Source organism: Papio anubis, chromosome 1 (assembly GCF_008728515.1).
Source record: "Papio anubis isolate 15944 chromosome 1, Panubis1.0, whole genome shotgun sequence".
NCBI classification, from domain to species: Eukaryota; Metazoa; Chordata; class Mammalia; order Primates; family Cercopithecidae; genus Papio; species Papio anubis.
In genome coordinates this window covers 163907633-163930949 of record NC_044976.1, presented here as the reverse complement: position 1 = coordinate 163930949, position 23317 = coordinate 163907633, and the positions used below count along the sequence as shown (strand labels likewise).

Genomic DNA, 23317 nt, shown 5'->3' with positions numbered 1-23317 from the left:
TTCATTTATTGCATGTAAAAAAAATATATACAAAACAATATATAGAAAACACTGATTCCCTCTTAGCCCCAACACTGAGGTAACCAAGGTCATCGACCTGGTGACCACCCTCACTTCTCCCTTTACATATAAATGCATGCAAAGGCAGTTTGAAGTTTGTTTGTTTGTTTGCTGTTTCAAACATCAAATATACTATAAATATTATGCTGGAACTTGCTTTACTCACTTAACCATACATCATGGACCTCTCATATCAATAGACAGAAATCTAAATCATTTGTTTAAACAGTCACTTAATAATATTCTATTGTAAGAGCTTACTGCATATAAATATTGCCCTATTAATAGGCAATTATATTGTTTCCTTATTTTTACTACCATAATTAATGCCACAATACAGCTTCCTTAATGTGGCCTTAAATAATGATATGTATATATGTATATATGATTTTTTATATATATATATATATACATACACACACACATACATACACACATACAGGAAAGCCATTTAAAAGTGGAGTTGGCAGGTCAAAGAGAATATATATTTAAAATTATAATAGACATTGACAGCTTTCTTTCCAAAATGTTTGCAATTTATATTCCCACTAATAATATATTACAGTGTCCATTTTCCCATTTATATCTTACCAACAATGAATATTATAGCCCTTTTTAATTTTTGCCATCAGATAGGAAAGATGGTAAATTATCAAAAGAACTGTTCTGCCGTGTTTTCCTCAAATTGAATTCACAGTCTATCTGTTTAGGTCTCTGGCATCTATAGCTGGTTTGCTTCATAAGGTCAGCATACAGACTGGACTTAAGCAGTGGTTTTCTTTGCCGTGCTCTGAGGTCCCAGATTGACTACAGGAGACTGTATCATTGGAATTGAACTACCAGAAAAAAAGCATGTTATATAGGTTAATACCACCATTGTCATATATGAAAGATACCTTCATATTCACTAGAAACAAAATAATAGAAACACAAATCTGAGGGGTTGAAGAAGCTATCCAATGCTTGAATCTTAACTATAAAATCTCTACCAATTTATTATTTCAGCTCTGCTTAAATTCTTCTAATGATGGAGAACATACAAAAGCAGACAGCCTTTTCCATAATAATAAAGCTAACTTTTATTGAACGTTTATTCTGTACCAGACAGAAATGTAAGTGCCCGGCAGGAAGTATCTCATTTAATCCTCACAAAAACCCAATGGGGGAGGATTTACTGTTATACCTATTTCACAGAATAAACCAACACACAGATCACACAACTGGTGAGTGGTTGTATTGGATTCAAAGTCAATGGGAAGCCATACTCAACCTCTACACCCTACTGCCTCCCAGAGGCAGGTTTATAAAACTGTGAATGCTAACTCTTCATACAAAGCCCAACATTTCTTCCTGTAACTTTGTTTCATTGCTCTTACTTCTACTGTGCTGGTTTCCAAGAATTCTCTTTAAACCTTTTGCATATGAAAATACTACCAATATTTGCAAACAGCAATGAGATTATCTATTTGTCTTTAGTTCTAGAAAAAAAAGTGTGTTTAATGGAAGCCTAAGAAAAATCAGCTCATAGAATCCACCCAATGGCAAGAGAGAGAAAAGGTAAGTGACCAAATCTCTTACTTATTATAGACCCCAAGTCAAGCTAGCTATGAGTCTTTGTAGGAAATAGGGCTAAAAATTTCAGGAGGAGGAACCAAGTCTCTAGTCTTAAGACATAAAACATTAACGGGCAAGATTAACATAAAATCATTATATTTCCAAAGTCCCAGTCAAATCCATCAGTGAAGTGCATGTTCCTAAAAGGACTTCCAAAAATACCTCAGATACCAAAGGATTAAGGTCCTTTAGGAGTAAATGACAAATGAGAGTATGGCACTTATAAGAGACAAGTTTAATAATCTTCTAGTTAGAGGAATTCAAAGATACTGGAGGGTACAATCATAAAATTAAAACAACCAAAGTTTCCGCATTTATCACAAGAGAATGGATTCAGTAGAAACACAAATAGAAAACAAACAAAACCAGATGGCATAATAGAAGTAAAGTGTGCCTGCGATGAACATCTGGTATGTCAGTCAAAGATTCAGCAAGAATACACTAATGTAAGGCTGACCTTACTAATGTAAGGACTCTCTCTCTCTCTCTCTCTCTCTCAACATATGCTTTTTGTTTTTAAAATACCTGAGATTTAGATCATATTTTCCATTCGTAATCTCTTTAGTCACAGAATTATTTCTTCTCACTTTTTTTCTCTATCCTTTGCACTCTCAGAAAAGAGAATAAAATTCTCATTTTTCTTAAAATCCAGGCCACATTAACACTATAGTTCTTTTATTTTGCTAAATTAATCTGTACACATGTGAGGTCAAGAGCTTGTGGAGCTTTATTGCCACAACTGCCTTGCAGTTTTTCACTGCTTATTTTTCAATGCATTCATTATCACTTCTTTACATTCAAGATAACAGCCTAAACTGTATTGCAGTCTCGCAATGCAATAATTTAGAACTAAACACTAAACATTCCTTCCAAACACTAAAATAAAAGCTACAAAGAAGGAGGAGCTTTGTTAGGTGATTATGGATTTTGCGTGTGTGTGTGTGTGTGTGTGTGTGTGTGTGTTCCACTTACCTTTAATTTGTAAAAGTATATATTTATATAAATTTGGTTTTACTTATTTTTAAGTAGTGGATTCTTAAGATAATTGTTAAATCTATCTGAATATCCCTTTTATTGGTTTGCTTTCAACTTGATTATGAATTATTGATTGAATAAATTGAAGACAATTTAACCAGATACTATCACTTTGGAGATTTTAAAATATTTTGTTTTCTAAATTTAAGTGAAGTAAATAAGCTTTTTAAAAATATAGACTTTAATGAAAAATAATATATGTATTTTCAACCTCTGAACCACTGTACTACACATAAAACGTAACCATTGATGTATCTATTTATTTCATAAATTTTAAACAATTGTTTTGTGGAACATATAATAGAGAATTGGCTAGCTTGAGACAAACGTTTTAAATATACTTATAGAATAACTTTTTCCTTTTTGCATCAGAGAATGTTAAGGTTTAAAAGACTTACAATTTTCAAAAGTTGTACTATTCCTATTACTTGGGATCCTTTTTGTCAAGTCTTTTACCTATTCTTCTATTGGCTGTCAGTATTTTACTTAATGCTTTGTAAAAAAAAAAAAATCAATATATACTTTGGAAAACTTGCCATATTTACTAAAGCTGATGTATTAGTTCATTTTCATGCTGCTGATAACTGGGAAGAAAAAGAGGTTTAATTGAACTTACAGTTCCACATGGCTGGGGAGGCCTCAAATCATGGCGGGTGGCAAAAGGCACTTTTTACATGGTGGCAGCAAGACAAAAATGAAGAAGATGCAAAAGCAGAAACCCCTGATAAAACCATCAGATCTCATGAGACTTATTCACTACCATGAGAACAGTATGGGGGAAACCACCTCCATGATTCAAATTATCTCCCACTGGGTCCCTCCTGTAACATGTGGGAATTATGGGAATACAATTCAAGATGAGATTTGGGTGGGGACACAGAGCCGAACCATATCATTCCGCCCCTGGCCCCTTCAAATCTCATGTCCTCACATTTCAAAACCAAGCATGCCTTCCCAACAGTCCCCCAAAGTCTTAACTCATTTCAGCATTAAGCTGAAAGTCCACAGTCCAAAGTCTTATCTGAGACAAGGCAAGTCCCTTCTGCCTATGAACTTGTAAAATCAAAAGCAAACTAGTTACTTCCTAGATACAATGGGGGTCAGTCATTGGGTAAATACAGCCATTCCAAAGGGGAGAAAATGGACAAAACAAAGGGGTTACAGGGCCCATGCAAGTCCAAAATCCTGCAGCGCAGTCAAATTTTAAAGCTCCAGAATGAATCTGCTTTGATTCCAGGTCTCATATCCAGGTCATGCTAATGCAAGAGGTATGTTCCCATGGTCTTGGGCAGTTCCACTCCTGTGGTTTTGCAGGGTACAGTCTCCCTCTTGGCTTCTTTCACAGGCTGGTCTTGAGTGTCTGTGGATTTTCCAGGCGCACAGTGCAAGCTGTCAGTGGATCTACCATTCTGGAGCCTGGGCCCTCTTCTCACACCTCCACTACGCAGTGTCCCATTAGGGACTCTGTGTGGGGGCTCCAACCCCACATTTGCCTTCCGCACTGCCCTAGCGGCAGTTTTCTATGAGAGCCCCGCACCTGTAGCAAAATTCTGTCTGGGCATCCAGGCATTTCCATACATCTTCTGAAATCTAGATGTAGGTTCCCAAACCTAATTCTTCACTTCTGTGTGCCCGCAGGCTCAACACCATGTCAAAGCTGACACTTTGGGGCTTCCACCCTCTGAAGCCATGGTCCAAGCTCTACATTGACCCTTTTTAGCCATGGCTGGAGTGAGTAGGACACAGGGCACCAAGTTCCTAAGCTACACACAGCTCGGGGACTCTGGGTCTGGCCCATGAAACCACTTTTTACTCCTAGATCTCTAGGCCTGTGATGGGAGGGGGCTGCCATGAAGACCTCTGACATGCTCTGGAGACATTTTCCCCATGGCCTTGGGGATTAACATTGGGCTTGTTACTTATGCAAATTTTGCAGCTGGCTTGAATTACTCCTCAGAAAATCGGATTTTGTTTTCTATCAAATTGTCAGGCTGCAAATTTCCCAAACTTATATGCTCTTTTTCCCTTTTAAAACTGAATGCCTTTAACAGCACTCAAGTCACCTCTTGAATGCTTTGCTGCTTAGAAACTTGTTCTGCCAGATATCCAATCATCTCTCTCAAGTTCAAAGTTCCACAAATCTCTAGGGAAGGGACAAAATGCTGCCAGCCTCTTTGCTAAAACATAACAAGAGTCACCTTTGCTCCAGCACCCAACAAGTTTCTCATCGCCATCTGAGACCACCTCAGCCTGAATTTCATAGTCTATATCATAATCGGCACTTTTGTCAAAGCCATTCAGCAAATCTCTAGGAGGTTCCAAACTTTCCCACGTTTTCCTGTCTTCTTCTGAGTCCTCCAAAGTGTTCTAACCCCTGCCTGTTATTCAGTTACAAAGTTGCATCCACATTTTTGGGTATCTTTTCAACAACGCCCCACTCTACTGGTATCAATTTACTGTATTAGTTTGTATTCACACTGCTGATAATGACATACCCTAGACTGGGAAGAAAAAGAAGTTTAATTGGACTTACAGTTCTGCATGGCTGGGGAGTCCTCAGAATCATGATGGGAGGCGAAAGGCAACTTCTGATACGGTGGCAGCAAGAGAAAAATGAGGAAGATGCAAAAGTGGAAACCCCTGATAAAACCATCTCAGATCTCGTGAGACTTATTCACTACCACAAGAATAATATGGGGGAAACCGCCTCCATGATTCAAAGTATCTCCCACCGGGTCCCTCCCACAACACATGGGAATTACAGAAGTTACAATTTAAGTGAGATTTGGGTGGGGACACAGAGCCAAACCGTATCAGCTGAGCATATGCATATAGTGTGATCCAGCAATTAATTCTACTCATAGTTTTATACTCAGCAGAAATATGTGTGCGTGTGTGTCACCAAAAGACATGAACAAGAATGTTTATAACAACACTTTTCATAATAGTAAAACTGTAAACTAAATGATCGGAATAGTATATAAATAACATTTAGGTAAAAATAATCAATTGCTATTGAAAGTGTAGATATAGCAGCTACGGGCATAAGGGAGTTTGGAGGGTATTGGTAATGTTCTGTTTCTTAATCTAAGTGCTGGTTAAACAGGTGTGTTCAATTTGTGAAAATCTGTCAACCTATACAATCTATTTACAATCCACATAATCTATTTTTGATATATGCATCATAAATCCTTAAAGATCATTTGGTACAAACCATTTCTTCAGTGATTTACAAATTACTCACTTATAAAACTATGAAGATCTGTTGCCCATTTTGCAAACTAAAACTCATATGTATTAAATAGAGATAACTTTCCTGTGTTTAAAAGAGAATGGATGGGGTGACTGAGTGTCTATCTGGCTTTGGCTTTGTTTTAACTTTTAGATAAAGATTTATGCAGTCAACTTTCCAAGGTTTTAGAGCTAGACCTGCATTCAAATCCTGAGCTTACTACTTACTATCTACATTTCATTACCTGAAAAATGGGGGTAATAATAGCTAATTTGAAGGTTATTGGAAAAGTTAAAGATTATGTTTGCAAAATGTCTGCCACAGGCGGGCAATCAATAAAGAGTAGGCATTAATTTTAGAGAGTCTCACCCAACAAAGAATAGGCCATAAAAAATGTAGTCAGAGTGTACTAGTAAAGCAGAGAAATGTTTTCTTTCAAATGGAATCTAAAAACAGACAAAAAGTACACCTACTAACACATGTGTTTAAACCAAAATTAGATCACTCAAGTAGAAAGACAAGATTACACCACCTTCCTGTCATTTATTATTTGGGGAGAGGAGGAAACTAGGGGGCATAAATATTTCCAACATATTTTTTTCCACTGAAAATAAAAGATTATATGATAGCAGAGAACTGACATGTACATTGTTTTTAACTAATAAGCACTTTCTCTAGAAAAAGAACATTGTTTAAAACAATAGGGTTTTTAAAAGTTATTTTTATTTGTGGTAAATACTCATAATATAAAAATTATCATCATAACCATTTTTAAGTGTATGGCTCAGTGGCATTAAATACATTCATACTGTTGTGCAAATATCACCATCATCCATCTCCAGAACTCTTCGTCTTGCAAAACTCTGTATTCATTAAACAATAATTCCTCATTCCCCCTTCACCCAGACCTTGCCACCTACCATTCTACTTTCTGCCTGTATAAATTTGACTACTCTAGGTACCTAGTGCAAGTGAAATCACAATGTTTCTCCTTGTGTGACTGGCTTATTTCACTTAGCATAATGTCTTCAAGGTTCATCCATATTGTATCATGTCAGAATTTCCATCTTCTTTAAGATTAAATAATATTCTACTGCTTGTTTATACCACATTTTGTTTATTCATCCATCCATGGACATTTGGGTTGTTTTTACCACTTGTCTATTGTGAACAATGCTGCTATCAACATGAGCATACAAATACCTCTTCAAGCTCCTGCCTTCAATTATTTGGGGTATATACCAAGAAGTGGAATTGCTAAATTACATGATAATTCTATTTTTAATTTCTGCAGAAACTGCCATACTGTCTTCCAAAGCAGCTGTACCATTTTACATTCTCACCAGCAAAGCACAAGCGTTCCAATTTCTTCAGATTCTCACCAACACTTATTATTTTCTGTTCATTTTTATATCAGCCATCCTAATAAGTATGAGGTGGTATTTCTTTATGGTTTTAATATGTATTTTTAATAATTTGTGTTGTTGAGCATCTCTTCATGGACTTATTGGCCATTTATATATCTAGTTTGGAGAAATGTTTATTCAAGTTCTTTGCTCATTTTGGAATTAAATTGCTTGGATTTTTTGGTTGTTGAGTTTTAGGAGCTCTCTATATATTCTGGATATTAATATCTTATGAAATAGATGATTTGTAAATATTTTTCCTTTTGGTTGTCTTTTTACGCTGTTGATAGTTGTCTATTGATGCACAATATTTTTACATTTTCATGAAGTTCAATTTTTTTCTTTTTTTTTTCTTATACCAGGATGGGGGCTTGAGATGTTGCCCAGACTAGTCTTGAACTCCTGGACTCAAGTGATTTTTGCAATTTGGCCTCCAAAAGCACTGGCATTACAGGCATAAGAACCACACTTGACCATGAAGTCCAATTTCTCTCTTTTTTGTTTGAGACAGAGTCTCACTCAGTCACCCAGGCTGGAGTGCAGTGGTGTTATCTCCATTCACTGCAACCTCTGCCTCCTGGGTTCAAGTGATTCTCCTGCCAGCCTCCTGAGTAGCTGGGATTGCAGGCATGCACCACTGCACCCAGCTAAGTTTTTTGTATGTTTAGTAGAGACGGGGTTTCGCCATGTTGGCAAGGCTGATCTTGAACACCTGACCTCAGGTGATTCGCCTGCCTCGGCCTCCCAATTTGTCTTTTTGTTATTGTTATTGCCTATGCCTTTGGTGTCATATCCAAGAAATAATTGCCAAATCCAATGTTGTGAAACTTTTGCCCTGTGTTTTCTAACAGTTTTCCAGTTTTTGGTCTTACATTAGCTGATGGATCCATGTTGAATTAATTTTTGTATATGATGTTAGATAAGGATCCAGCTTCATTCTTTTGGATGTGGATATATCCAGTTTTCTCAGCCCCATTTCTTTAAAAAGACTGTCTTTTCCTTATTGAATGGTCTTGACACCCTTGTCTAAAATCATTTGACAATATATGCAATGATTGTTTTGGAACTGTCTATTCTATTTCATTGGTCTATATGTCTGTTTTTATGTCCCATTGTTTTGATTCCTGTAGCTTTGTAGTAAGTTTTGAAATCAGGACATATTCTTTATTCTTTCTTTGCAAGATTGTTTTGGCTATTTGGGGTCACTTGAGATTCCATATGAATTTTAGAATGGGTTTTTCTATTTCTGCAAAAAAATAAGTCATTAGGATATTGACAAAGATTGCATTAAATCCGTAGATCACTTTAGGTAGTAGTGACATCTGAACAATATTATATCTTTAGATTTATTTATGCTTTCCACTTATTTATATTCTTTATTTTAGAAAGTTTTTGTAGTTTTCAGTGTACAACCTCCTTATCCTTGGTTAATTCCTGTCTTTATTCTTTTTAGTGCTATTGTAACTGGAACTGTTTCCTTATCATTTTTTTTAGATTTTTCTAAAATGCACCTGATATATGTTTGTGTATAGAAATGCACCTGATATATGTTTACTTTGTATCTTGTTATTTTGTTGGATTTCTTAATTAATTTGAATGTTTTTGTGGAATTTTTTGTTTTCTACATATAAGATCATAAGGTCACATTATTTGCAAACAGAGATCATTTTACTTCTTCTTTCCCATTTGGATGCATTTTATTTCTTTTTCTTATCTAATTGCTCTGGCTAGGACTTCCAGTACCATGCTGAATAGAAGTGGTGAAAGTAAGCATCCTTGCCTTCTTCCTGCTTTTAGAGGAAAAGCTTTCAGTGTTTTATCACTGAATATGATATTTGCTGTGGGTTTTTCATATGTGACTTTTATCATTTTGAGGCAGCTTTTTTCCATTCCTATTTTTTTGAGTGTTTTTGTCATAAAAGAGTGTTGATATTTGTCAAATAATTTTCCTGCATGAATTGAGATGATCAAGTTTTTTCCCTTTCGTTCTGTTAATATGGTGTAATACTTTGATCAATTTTCATATTTTAAGCCATCCTTGCATTCCAGGAATAAATTCCACTTGGTCATGATAAATAATTCTTTTAACATGCTGCTGAATTTGGTTTGCTAGTATTTTATAGCGGATTTTTGTATCAATATTCACAAGGGATATTGATCTATACTTTTCTTGTAATTTTCTGACTTTGGTATTAGTGCAATGTTGGCCTCATAAAATGTGTTAGAGAGTGTTTCTTTCTCTTCAATTGTTTTTGGAAATGTTTGAGAATGATTGGTATTAGTCCTTCTTTAAATGTTTGTTAAAATTTACCAGTGAAGCCATCAGGTTCAGGGTTTTTCTTTGTTGAGAGATATTTGATTAGTGATTTAATCTACCAACTAGTTATAGGTCTATTCAGATTTGTTACTTCTTTGTGGCTTAGTGGTGATATGGTTTGTATTTCTAGTAATATGTCCATTTTATAGGCTTTTCAGTTTGTTGGCATATAATTGCTAATAGTGTTCCTTTTTGTTTCTATAAAGAATTAGTAGTAACATTTCCACTTTCATTTCTGATTTTAGTAATTTGAGAATTTGATAGATACTTCTCTCTTTTTTCTTAGACTATTTTGTGTCATATTAGCATAGTCACCCTTAATCTCTCTTGATTACTAGCTAAAGATTTGTCAATTTGGTTGATCTTTTCAAAGAACCAACTATTGGTTTCATTGATTTTTATCTGTTTTTTTTTTTTTTTATTCTGTACTTCATTTAACTCTGCCCTAACCTTTATTATTTCCTTTCTTCTGCTGGCTTTGGGTTTACTTTGTTCTTTTTCTAGTTCCTTAAATTGTAAAGTTAGGTTGTTGATTTGAGATCTTTCTTGTTTTTTAATGTGAGCATTTATAGCTATATATTTTTTCTCCTTAGCACTGTTTTCACTGTGTCCTATAAGTTTTGGTATGTTATTTTTATTCTCATTTGTCTCTTACTATTTTGTATTTCCCTTATAATTTATTCTTTGACCCAGTGGTTAAGAATATTTTAATTTCCACAAATTTGTAAATTTTACAGTTTATCTTTCATTATTGATTTCTAATTTTGTGCTGTTGAAGTCAGATAAGACACTTTGTATGGTATCTATCTTTTTAAACCTATTGAGACTTAATTTGTCTCATGTGGTCTACCTTGGAAAATATCCCATATGCACTTAAAAAGAGTATGTATTCTGTGTTGTTAAGTAGAGCGTTCTGTATATATGTTAGATCTAGTTGGATTATTGTGTTGTTCAAGTCCCCTATTTCTTTATTTCTTTACTCATGTTCTGTCAGGGTGTTCTTTTTTTTTTTTTTTTTTTTTTTGAGACTGTGTCTTGCTGTGTTCCCCAGGCTGGAGTGCAGTGGCACTATCTTGGCTCACTGAAGCCTCTGCCTCCTGGGCTCCAGCAATTCTCCTGCCTCAGCCTCCTGGGTAGCTGGGAATACAGGCATACACCACCACACCTGGCCAATTTTTGTATTTTTAGTAGAGATGGGATTTCACCATGTTGGCCAGACTGGTCTCAAACTCCTGACCTCAGGTGATCCACCAGCCTCAGCCTCACAAAGTGCTAGGATTACAGGCATAAGCCACCACACTTAGCCTTCTGTCAGGGTGTTCTATCAATACTGAGGGTGGGGTATTGAAATATGCAGCTATTATTGTGAAACTGTCTATTTCTCCATTCGATTTTGTTGATTTTTTTCTTCGTATTTTGATGATTATTGGGTACAAAAGTGTTTGTAATTGTTATATCTTTTGCTGTATTGAAGCTTTCATTTATGAGTGAGTCCGTCTTTGTTACTGTAAGTTTTTTGGATTTAAATTCTATTTTGTCTGAGATTAGCATAGTCACCCTTAATCTCTCTTAGTTACTAGTTGCATGGTATACAGAAAAAAAATATCCTTTTCCCTTACTTCGCTTTCAACCTATTTGTGCATTTGGATCTAAACTGAGTCTCTTATATTCAACATATACTTTGGTCATTTTTTAAAATCCATTCTGCAATTTCTGTCTTTTGATTGGACAGTTTAATCAGTTTACATTTAAAGTAATTTCTTTTTGTTGTTTGTTTTTTCGCATTCTTTTTTTCTTATTATACTTTAAGTTCTAGGGTACATGTGCACAACGTGCAGGTTTGATACATAGGTATACATGTGCCAAGTTGGTTTGCTGCACCCATCAACTTATCATTTACATTAGGTGTTTCTCCTAATGCTATCCTTCCCCCAGTCCACCACCCCCCAACAGGCCCCAGTGTGTTATGTTCCCTGCCCTGTGTCCAAGTGTTCTTATTGTTCAATTCCCACCTATGAGTGAGAACATGCAGTGTTTGGTTTTCTGTCCTTGTGATAGTTTGCTGAGAATGTTGGTTTCCAGCTTCATCCATGTCCCTGCGAAGGACATGAACACATCTTTTTTTATGGCTCCATGGTATTCCCTGGTCTATATGTGCCATATTTTTTTTTTGAAATTTTATTTTATTTATTTATTTATTTATTTATTTATTTATTTATTTTTAATTATTATTATACTTTAAGTTCTAGGGTACATGTGCATAACGTGGAGGTTTGTTACATATGTATACTTGTGCCATGTTGGTGTGCTGCACCCATCAACTCATCAGCACCCATCAACTCATCATTTAAATCAGGTATAACTCCCAATGCAATCCCTCCCCCTTCCCCCACCCCCATGATAGGCCCCGGTGTGTGATGTTCCCCTTCCTGAGTCCAAGTGATCTCATTGTTCAGTTCCCACCTATGAGTGAGAACTAGCGGTGTTTGGTTTTCTGTTCTTGCGATAGTTTGCTGAGAATGATTGTTTCCAGCTGCACCCATGTCCCTACAAAGGACATGAACTCATCCTTTTTTATGGCTGCATAGTATTCCATGGTGTATATGTGCCACATTTTCTTAATCCAGTCTGTCACTGATGGACATTTGGGTTGATTCCAAGTCTTTGCTATTGTGAATAGTGCTGCAATAAACATACATGTGCATGTGTCTTTATAGCAGCATGATTTATAATCCTTTGGGTATATACCCAGTGATAGGATTGCTGGGTCATATGGTTCTTCTAGTTCTAGATCCTTGAGGAATTGCCATACTGTTTTCCATAATGGTTGAACTAGTTTACAATCCCACCAACAGTGTCAAAGTGTTCCTATTTCTCCACATCCTCTCCAGCACCTGTTGTTTCCTGACTTTTTAATGATTGCCATTCTAACTGGTATGAGATGGTATCTCATTGTGGTTTTGATTTGCATTTCTCTGATGGCCAGTGATGATGAGCATTTTTTCATGTGTCTGTTGGCTGTATGAATGTCTTCTTTTGAGAAATGTCTGTTCATATCTGTTGCCCACTTTTTGATGGGGTTGTTTGTTTTTTTCTTGTAAATTTGTTTGAGTTCTTTGTAGGTGCTGGATATTAGCCCTTTGTCAGATGAGTAGATTGCAAAAATTTTCTCCCATTCTGTAGGTTGCCTGTTCACTCTGATGGTAGTTTCTTTTGCTGTGCAGAAGCTCTTTAGTTTAATTAGATCCCATTTGTCAATTTTGGCTTTTCTTGCCATTGCTTTTGGTGTTTTAGACATGAAGCCCTTGCCCATGCCTATGTCCTGAATGGTATTACCTAGGTATTCTTCTAGGGTTTTTATGGTATTAGGTCTAACATTTAAGTCTCTAATCCATTTTGAATTAATTTTCGTATAAGGAGTAAGGAAAGGATCCAGTTTCAGCTTTCTACTTATGGCTAGCCAATTTTCCCAGCACCATTTATTAAATAGGGAATCCTTTCCCCATTTCTTGTTTTTCTCAGGTTTGTCAAAGATCAGATGGCTGTAGATGTGTGGTATTATTTCTAAGGACTCTGTTCTGTTCCATTGGTCTATATCTCTGTTTTGGTACCAGTACCATGCTGTTTTGGTTACTGTAGCCTTGTAGTATAGTTTGAAGTCAGGTAGCGTGATGCCTCCAGCTTTGTTCTTTTGACTTAGGATTGTCTTGGCGATGCGGGCTCTTTTTTGGTTCCATATGAACTTTAAAGCAGTTTTTTCCAATTCTGTGAAGAAACTCATTGGTAGCTTGATGGGGATGGCATTGAATCTATAAATTACCTTGGACAGTATGTATATGTGCCATATTTTCTTAATCCAGTCTATCATTGATGGACATTTTGGTTGGTTCCAAGTCTTTGCTATTGTTAACAGTGTTGCAATAAACATACCTGTGCATGAGTCTTTATAGCAGAATGATTTATAACCCTTTGGGTACATACCCAGTGATGGGATTGCTGGGTCAAATGGTAATTCTAGTTCTAGATCCTTGAGGAATTGCCACACTGTCTTCCACAATGGTTGAACTAATTTACACTCCCACTGACAGTGTAAAAGCATTCCTATTTCTCCACATCCTCTCCAGCATCTGTTGTTTCCTGACTTTTTAATGATTGCCATTCTAACTGGCATGACATGGTATCTCATTGTGGTTTTGATTTGCATTTCTCTAATGACCAGTGATGATGAGCATTTTTTCATGTGTCTGTTGGCTGCATAGATGTCCTCTTTAAAGAAGTGTCTGTTCATATCCTTTGCCCACTTTTTGATGAGATTGTTTGTGTTATTCTTGTAAATTTGTTTGAGTTCTTTGTAGATTCTGGATATTAGCACTTTGTCAGATGGGTAGATTGCAAAAAGTTTTCTCCCATTCTGTAGGTTGCCTGTTCACTCTGATGGTAGTTTCTTTTGCCGTGCAGAAGCTCTTTAGTTTAACTGGATCCCATTTGTCAATTTTGGCCTTTGTTGCCATTGCTTTTGGTGTTTTAGTCATTAAGTCCTTGCCAATGCCTATGTCCTGAATGGTATTGCCTAAATTTTCTTCTAGGGATTTTATGATTTTAGATCTAACATTTAAGTCTCTAATCCATCGTGAATTAATTATTGTATATGGTTTAAGTAAGGGATCCAGTTTCAGATTTCTACATATGGCTAGCCAGTTTTCCCAGCACCATTTATTAAATAGGGAATCCTTTCCCCATTTCCTGTTTTTGTCAGGTTTGTCAAAGATCAGATGGTTGTAGATGTGTGGTATTTTTTCTGAGGGCTCTGTTCTGTTCCACTGGTCTATATATCTGTTTTGGTACCAATATCATGCTGTTTTGGTTACTGTAGCCTTTTAGTATAGTTTGAAGTCAGGTAGTGTGATGCCTCCAACTTTGTTCTTTTTGCTTAGGATTGTCTTGACTATGCGGGCTCTTTTTTGGTTCCATATGAAATTTAAAGTAGTTTTTTCCAATTCTGTGAAGAAAGTCGTTAGTAGCTTGATGGGGATGGCATTGAATCTACAAATTACTTTGGGAAGTATGGCCATTTTCATGATACTGATTCTTCCTATCCATAAGCATGGAATATTCTTCAATTTGTTTGTGTCCTCTTTTATTTCATTGAGCAGTGGTTTGTAGCTCTCCTTGAAGAGGTCCTTCACATCCCTTGTAAGTTGGATTCCTGGCTATTTTATTCTCTTTGAAGCAATTGTGAATGGGAGTTCTTTCATGATTTGGCTGTTTATCCGTTATTGGTGTATAGGAATGCTTGTGATTTTTGCACATTGATTCCATATCCTGAAACTTTGCTGAAGTTGCTTATCAGCTTAAGGAGATTTTGGGCTGAGACGATGGGGTTTCTAAGTATACAATCATGTCATCTGCAAACAGGGACAATTTGAATTCCTCATTTCCTAATTGAATACCCTTTATTTCTTTCTCTTGCCTGATCGCCCCGGCCAGAACTTCCAACACTACGTTGAATAGGAGTGATGAGAGAGGGCATCCCTGTCTTGTGCCAGTTTCCAAAGGGAGTGCTTCCAGTTTTTGCACATTCAGTATGATATTGGCTGTGGGTTTGTCATAAATAGCTATTATTTTGAGATACGTTCCATCAATACCTAGTTTATTGAGAGTTTTTAGCATGAAGGGCTGTTGAATTTTGTCAAAGGCCTTTTCTGCATCTATTGAGATAATCATGTGGTTTTTGTTGTTGGTTCTGTTTATGTGATGTATTACATTTATTGATTTGCATATGTTGAACTAGCCTTGCATCCCAGGGATGAAGCCCACTTGATTGTGGTGGATAAGCTTTTTGATGTGCTGCTGGATTCGATTTGCCAGTATTTTATTGAGGATTTTTGCATCGATGTTCATCAGGGATATTGGTCTAAAATTCTCTTTTTTTGTTGTGTCTCTGCCAGACTTTGGTGTCGGGATGATGTTGGCCTCATAAAATGAGTTAGGAAATATTCGCTGTTTTTCTATTGATTGGAATAGTTTCAGAAGGAATGGTACCAGCTCCTCCTTGTACCTCTGGCGGAATTCAACTGTGAATCCATCTGGTCCTGGAGTGTTTTTGGTTGGTAGGCTGTTAATTATTGCAATTTCAGAGCCTGTTATTGGTCTATTCAGAGATTCAACTTATTCCTGATTTAGTCTTGGGAGGGTGCATGTGTCCAGAAATTTAGCCATTTCTTCTAGATTTTCTAGTTTATTTGCATAGAGATGTTTATAGTATTCTCTGATGGTAGTTTATATTTTCTGTGGATCAGTGGTGATATCCCCTTTATCATTTTTTATTGCATCTATTTGATTCTTCTGTATTTTCTTCTTTATTAGTCTTGCTAGTGGTCTATCAATTTTGTTGATCTTTTCCAAAAACCAACTCCTTGATTCATTGATTTTTTTGAAGAGTTTTTTGTGTCTCTATCTCTTTCAGTTCTGCTCTGATCTTAGTTATTTCTTGTCTTCTGCTTGCTTTTGAGTTTGTTTGCTCTTGCTTCTCTAATTCTTTTAATTGTGAAGTTAGGGTTTCGATTTTAGATCTTTCCTGCTTTCTCTTGTGGGCATTTAGTGCTATAAATTTTCCTCTACACCCTGCTTTAAATGTGTCCCAGAGATTCTGGTACATTGTGTCTTTGTACTCATTGGTTTCAATCTTTATTTCTCATCTTTATTCTCATCTTTATTTCTGCCTTCGTTATTTACCCAGTAGTCATTCAGGAGTAAGTTGTTCAGTTTCCATGTAGTTGTGCAGTTTTGAGTGAGTTTCTTAATCCTGAGTTCTAATTTGATTGCACTGTGTTCTGAGAGACAGTTTGTTGTGATTTTCATTCTTTTACATTTGCTGAGGGGTGCTTTACTTCCAATTATGTGGTCAATTTTAGAATAAGTGTGATACGGTGCTGAGAAGAATGTATTTTCTGTTGATTTGGGGTGGAGAGTTCTGTAGATGTCTATTAGGTCTGCTTGTTGCAGAGCTGAGTTGAAGCCCTGGATATCCTTCTGCCTCATTGATCTGTCTAATGTTGACAGTGAGGTGTTAAAGTCTCCCATTATTATTGTGTGGGAGTCTAAGTCTCTCTGTAGGTCTCTAAGGACTTGCTTTATGAATCTGGGTGCTCCTGTATTGGGTGCATATATATGTACCATTATATATGGCCTTCTTTGTCTGTTTTGATCTTTGTTTATTTAAAGTCTGTTTTATCAGAAACTAGGATTGCAATCCCTGCTTTTGTTTTTGTTTTTTTTCTTTCCATTTGCTTGGTAGATCTTCCTCCATCCCTTTATTTTGAGCCTATTTGTGTCTTTGCACGTGTGATGTGTCTCCCAAATACAGCACACCGATGGGTCTCGGTCTTGACTCTTTATCCAATTTGCCAGTCTGTGTCTTTTAATTGGGGAATTTAGCCCATTTACATTTAAGGTTAATATGGTTATATGCGAATTTGATCCTGTCATTATGATGTTTGCTGGTTTCTTTTTTGCCCGCTAATTGATGCCGTTTCTTCATAGCATCGATGGTCTTTATAATTTGTCATGTTCTTGCAGTGGCTGGTTCCAGTTGTTTCTTTCCATGTTCAGTGCTTCCTTCAGGAGCTCTTATAAGGCAGGCCTGGTGGTGACAAAATCTCTGAGTATTTGCTTGTCTGTAAAGGATTTTATTCCTCCTTCACTTACGAAGCTTAGTTTGGCTGGATATGAAATTCTGGGTTGAAAATTCTTTTTAAAAAAAATTTTGAATATTGGTCCCCACTCTCTTCTGGCTTGTAGGGTTTCTGACAAGAGATCTGCTATTAGTTTTATGGGCTTCCCTTTGTGGGTAACCCGACCTTTCTCTATGGTTGCCCTTAACATTTTTTCCTTCATTTCAACTTTGGTGAATCTGACAATTATGTGTCTTGGAAGTGCTCTTCTCGAGGAGTATATATATATATACACACACACACACACACATACACACACATATATATATACACAAACACACACATACATATATATACACACACACACATACATATATATATATTCTGGAGATTAGATTTAAGGAGATTAGATGACTTGCCTGATGTCACCCAACTGACATATGAACCTCAGACCTTTTCCCAACATTTTTAATGGACATTTAAAAGGGATTCTTAATAACATTACTGCATATTTCTCATCAGAAACTTTGAAGGCCACAAGGCAGTGAGTTGATATATTCAAAATGGTAAAAGAAAAAACTCTGTCAACCAATAATACTATGTTTGGCAAAAATTGTCCTTCAAAAGTAAGATAAACAAAACCTGAGAACTGATTGGGTGTAGTGGCTCATGCCTGTAATCCCGGCACTTTGGGAGGCTGACGCTGGTTTATATTTGAGTTCAGGAGTTCAAGAGCAGCCTGACCAACACGGTGAAATCCCATCTCTACTAAAAATACAAAAAAAAAAAATAGTTGGACGTGTTGGTGCGTGACTGTAATCTCAGCTACTCAGGAGGCTGAGGCAGGAAAATCACCTGAACTCTGGAGGTGGAGGTTGCAGTGAGCCAAGATCATGCCACCACACTCCAGCCTGGGGAACAGAGTGAGACTCTGTCAAACAAACCAACAAACAAAAAAACCAAAAACACAAACAACAACAAAAACCTGAGAAATGCCCTGCAAGGAATGCTAAAGTGAGTCCTGCAGGTTGAAATAAAGGATACTAGAGAGTAACTTGATGCCATATGAAAAAATAAATAGTAAGGGTGTAAATATATGGGTAATTATAAAAGCTAGTATATTATAACAATGGTATGTAACTCCACTTTGTTTTCCACATGATTTAAAAGACAAATGCCATTTAAAAAATTTTTAAGTTTCCTTTATTCTTAGATATATAAAAGGCTATGACTTTATTCAAGTAGCTGACCTACCTTGTTATCAGCTGGTATGGAGTGTGAAAGATACGAATGTAGTAATCTAAAGGAAACTTACTAGATTCAGAAATTTACCCCTTATAGTAAGTTAAACTACCTATTCATGTTTCTATATTTGCTTTATACCAGTTGTAGAAATGATGAAATGGATCAACTATTTGAATAAAGTCATATCCCTTCCTACCTTTAATAAAGGAAATTAAATTCAGATCTTTCATGTTAGCGTAAACCTTATCTAACCTATCAGTTTATCTAAATTTACTCTATTTATAAACACATTTACCTTACAAGTTTAACGAATGCTGCTATTTAGAATTCAGTAAACGTCTGAGCAACAAAAAATAATTTGGAACTATATAAGTTTTGATAAAAGATAAAAACAAAGTACTAATGGAGCTCTTGTTCATAACTGGAGACATCTCTTGAGTAGCCCAGTTTAAGCAAAAAGCAAACCATGACATTATTTTTCAAAAAAACTCAGCAAAAGGCACTCACAAAGCACTTCGATCACATAAACTCCAATTTTACCTGAGTAATCCAATATATTCATAGGAAAATCTGAACACTACGAGCTAGTGGACTAAATTTATTTTTCCCAGAATACGTGAAATCTAAAATTTCTATTTGTATCCCTACGTTATTCGCAACATGACCAATATTCAGTCGGTGAGGGAGGTGAAGACCCAGAAAGGCAAGAAGAGGTTAGAGCTTATCCCACTTACGCCCCTCCTGTGGTACAAGGCAGGTATTTTCTTCGAAATTCGTCTCCCATCCCGTGAAAGAAGCAAGGAAGGAATGAGAAGGTAGAACGGTAAGGTAGGAAGGTGGGGGAGGCGGAGGCAATTTTGAGTAAAACGAAGGGAAAAAACAAAAACCCGGGGAAAAATCAAAGGGCGCGCCAGGGGAGCAGGGGTGGGGGTGGGGATTGGAGGAGGGCTGTGGTGGGGGAGGGGAGAACGGAGCTTCCTGAGGAGACGTTGCGGCCGCTGCAACGGCGGCGGCGGCGATGACGACAGCGACGGCGACAGCAATGGAAGAGGTTTTCGGCGCTATCAGGCCTACAAGAGGCGCAGAGTCGCACCCCCGACGGCGCCGGCCTCGAGCGGCTTCACGGAGTTATGGTGCTCCCGGGGTTGCAGGCGTGGTGCAGGTGGACCAGGGTGAGGGGCTTCTTGGCAGACTCCTCCCGGATGACGACGGCGGGCGAGTCGTCGCCTCAGTGGGGGCCTGCAGGACGTACCACAGGGCCCTCAGCTCCCGCTGGCCTCCTCACGATGCGCTGAGCACGGTGTAGTTGCAGTAGCTCATGAAGTCATCGCCCCCGTAGGCATCGCCGGTTCCGGGGTTGCTGAAGAAGGGCAGCAAGCGGCCAATGTGCCTCTGCGTGTAGTTGGCGGTGCGGCCCACCAGGCTCTCCGCGGACACGGAGAACAGCAGCTGGTCTTGGATGGCGCGATACATGCGTGGCGGTCGGCTGGGATATCTTTCATCTCCAGATTCCTGGCCCCCAGGAAGACGGCAAGCTTCCCTTTCTTGCGCCTCAAGCTGGACAAGTGCTGCATCTCGGCCTGGAAGATCCTCTCCTGGGCTTCCTCTCCAGGACCATCCTTCTTTCTCGCATTCTCTGTGCCTTGAAGAGGCGAGGAGGCTGGTTTTCCAGATCCATCTTGGCTAGATCTTCAGCGACAGAATGGAGGTTGCTGTTATCTTGGAACTTCCCCAACTCCTGCCGATGCTTCTGCTCCATCTCGGTCACGTCTAGGAGCAACTGCTTTCTTTTCTTCTTGTCGCTCTTGGGGACAGAGTTCATGCCCTGGATGCGGGCCTGTGACTTGAATCGCACTGGTGGCGTCGCAGCATCCGCTGCTGTTCACTCTGCAGATCTCCCATGATGTTTAATGGCAAGCAGGAATAGAAATTTGGTGGCAGTTGAAGTACCAAAAGACTGCAGGTCCTCAGCCTGCCCTAACCATTGCTCTCTCTCCCACACCTCTTTCACTGTGAAGTGAGTCCCTTAGTCAGATGCTATGTTGCATGGGATTCCAAGCCTATGAATCAGACATTCTATAAGCCCCTGGATTCTGGTGGCGGCTGAGGCAGAAAGGCAAGTTATACATAGAATGAGGTATATATCCCCGTGAGGATAAGCCACTGATCCTACAAACATGAAAGAAGCTCAATGTACTTGACATGCCACCAAGTAACCAGCTGGTGTCCTTGAGGGGTACTGCCACATCAGGAGCTCAGTCCTAGTCTCTGTTGCTGACAGACTGAACATTCAGAGGCAGCAGTAGCTAGACCAGTCTTGTAAGTAGTAGTCTATTCTGCTGGGCCTATCCATAGTCCTCCTCTTTGCCAACATGGTCACTTCATATATGTGTTCACCATACCAATTTCACCAACTAAGTCATTTTTGTCTACTTGGTTGCTTGGTGTCTCTTCTATAGCGAGTGCTCTCTTAGAAACCTGGCAGTCTCTTCAGTTAATGAGTTCTGGATCTAAAAATTGGCTCAGGTAACTGAGCAAGAGACTGGGCATTTTGTTGGGTGGCCATCCTTAGCATCATATTCTTCCACTCTTGACACTTTTTGTTGTTTGTAGATATTAAGTAGCAGCTTGGTTGGCTACCTATTTTGCCCCTAGGAATGCTATGCTCCATTAACCATCTCTATAACTTCCTGTGGTTCAAACTCTTTTGGCTGCCCCTCCAACTTAGTCAGACATTATGGTAATTCTGGCTTCTTGGTCTCTGGTGCTTAAACCCCATCACCTGGCCTCTGTTCCATCAAAGCTCCATCATCCCCTTGGATTTCAGCAAGCTCAGTTTACTACCTCTCCTTCTCTCTGGCTTTTACAGGAGAGCCATAACTGATGATGTTGGCAACTCTCTAACCAATGCATTCCTAAAATGGCCTTAGTGAATAGTACATTCTCTGGGCCATTCCAGAGAACATATTTATCTTATGAGTCGTCCACCCTCACAAAATCTATCCATTCTCAGCATCTTTATTCCTTCCTCTACCTTCTCCCAGGCCATCTTGGGCATTTGCACTCCAGTCAGTGTTGTCCTTCACCTTTTTCAGTTTTGTAAAAGTCACTCTAGGCCAGACACAGTGGCTCACACCTGTCATCTCAGCACTTTGGGAGGCCAAGGCTGGCAGATCACTAGTGGTCAGGAGTTCGAGACCAGCCTGGCCAACATAGCAAAAACCCCATCTCTACTAAAAACACAAAAATTAGCTGGGTGTGGTGGTATGTGCCTGTTAGCTACTCGGGAAGCTGATACAGGAGAATCACTTGATCCTGGGAGGCAGAGGTTGCAGTGAGCCAAGATTGCACCACTGCACTCCCTTCTGGGTGAGAGAGAAAGACTCTGTTTCAATAAATAAATAAATAAAAGTCACTCTAGCAATGATTTTATAACATCCTGGAGCCCTTGATAGGATATTAAATCCTAAGAAAGATTCTCTAAGTCAAAAAATTATTCCAGTCCTATTTTCTACCATGAAAATTCAGTCTCAGAGATTCTCATCCGACTTCTCCCGATACATGGTATTAACAATTCTTGTACTTCCTTGGTGGGTTTTCTCTTTTGTCTCTTATCCAGCTTTCATCAGCTGGATTATGCTGGAACTTAACCCTAGATATCAGCCTGGAAGCCAGGAAAAGAGGTGCAGAAGCTCCTGAGGGAGGCAGTGGTTGCCTTGTGGAGGAGAGGCTTCTAAGGCAATTTCCAGCACAGGAGAATTTCCAGCCATTATTAGAGAAGGATGGGCCACCTCTTGCAAGCTTTGAAGTTTCAGGGTACTCCAGGTATTGAAATTCAAGTATTTCAATCCCATGTTACAAGGTTCCAGGTTTCCCCAACTGGAGTACTGCCTTTAGTACACCAGACCTGTCTAGGCTGAGCATCCAAACATTTTCTATCAGAGCTACAGTCTCACCTGTGAGACCACAGCTCAGCTGTGTCTGCTCTTCCACTGTAGAAGATAATAGTCTGTTGTAAGCTACCCTAGAGTCCTTCAGACATTCACACCTAACCCTTGACTGATGGTTAATTGCCCTCAATTTCTCATTTTCTTTCTGCAGGGAACTGATTCAACTTAGCTGTAATCAGCCAACTCTACTATATGTAAGCATTTCCCCACCATATCGCAAATACCTGAATAATCACACCTGAAGGACATTCCCCTCCATGACATGTTTTCCTAGGTCACTATTGGTGGAATCTTTAGCACTTAGGCCACCACATTATGCCAAAGACTATTCATGTTCCACCTGCCAACCAACTAGGACGAGATTCTCTTTGTTCCTGGTAGTGAGTGAGCCAGTTAAAAATCTTCATCTTACTACCTGTTTTCTCAGACCATTCTCAGCACCACTTGTGTTAGGTTGGGCCTACCAAGAAACAGATGCTAAGACAGCATTGGACATGCAAGATACTTTTTGGAAGAGATAGCAGGAGAAGGCAGGGAGAGCTTTAAGACCATACACAGGTCTGACACCTATGGAAGGAGAGAGGGAAGGAGGGAGAATTGGGTAAGAAAAGTGTCAGACTGCAATGCATTTCCAAGAAAGATTCAGACAGGCCCTGAAACAAGTCCCACATCTTACCCAAATGGGCCTGCCTTAGTGCTCCAGTGGTGCTGTCATTTCTGAGGGAGTTTTTGTCTCCACATTAATCAAGAGGCGCTGCTGCTGGGTCCACCAGTTAACTATGCTC

General features: G+C 38.4%; 1 long non-coding RNA gene across 1 annotated transcript; it reads right to left on the bottom strand.

The window, feature by feature from the left end:
* Positions 1-578: 578 nt before the first annotated feature.
* On the bottom strand, positions 579-19517 carry LOC108582724. The gene is made up of 3 exons (XR_001896557.3): positions 19317-19517; positions 5243-5297; positions 579-896 (listed from the first exon to the last, which is right to left on the bottom strand). It is a non-coding gene; the product is annotated as an uncharacterized LOC108582724 (long non-coding RNA).
* Between the last annotated feature and the right edge of the window lie 3800 nt (positions 19518-23317).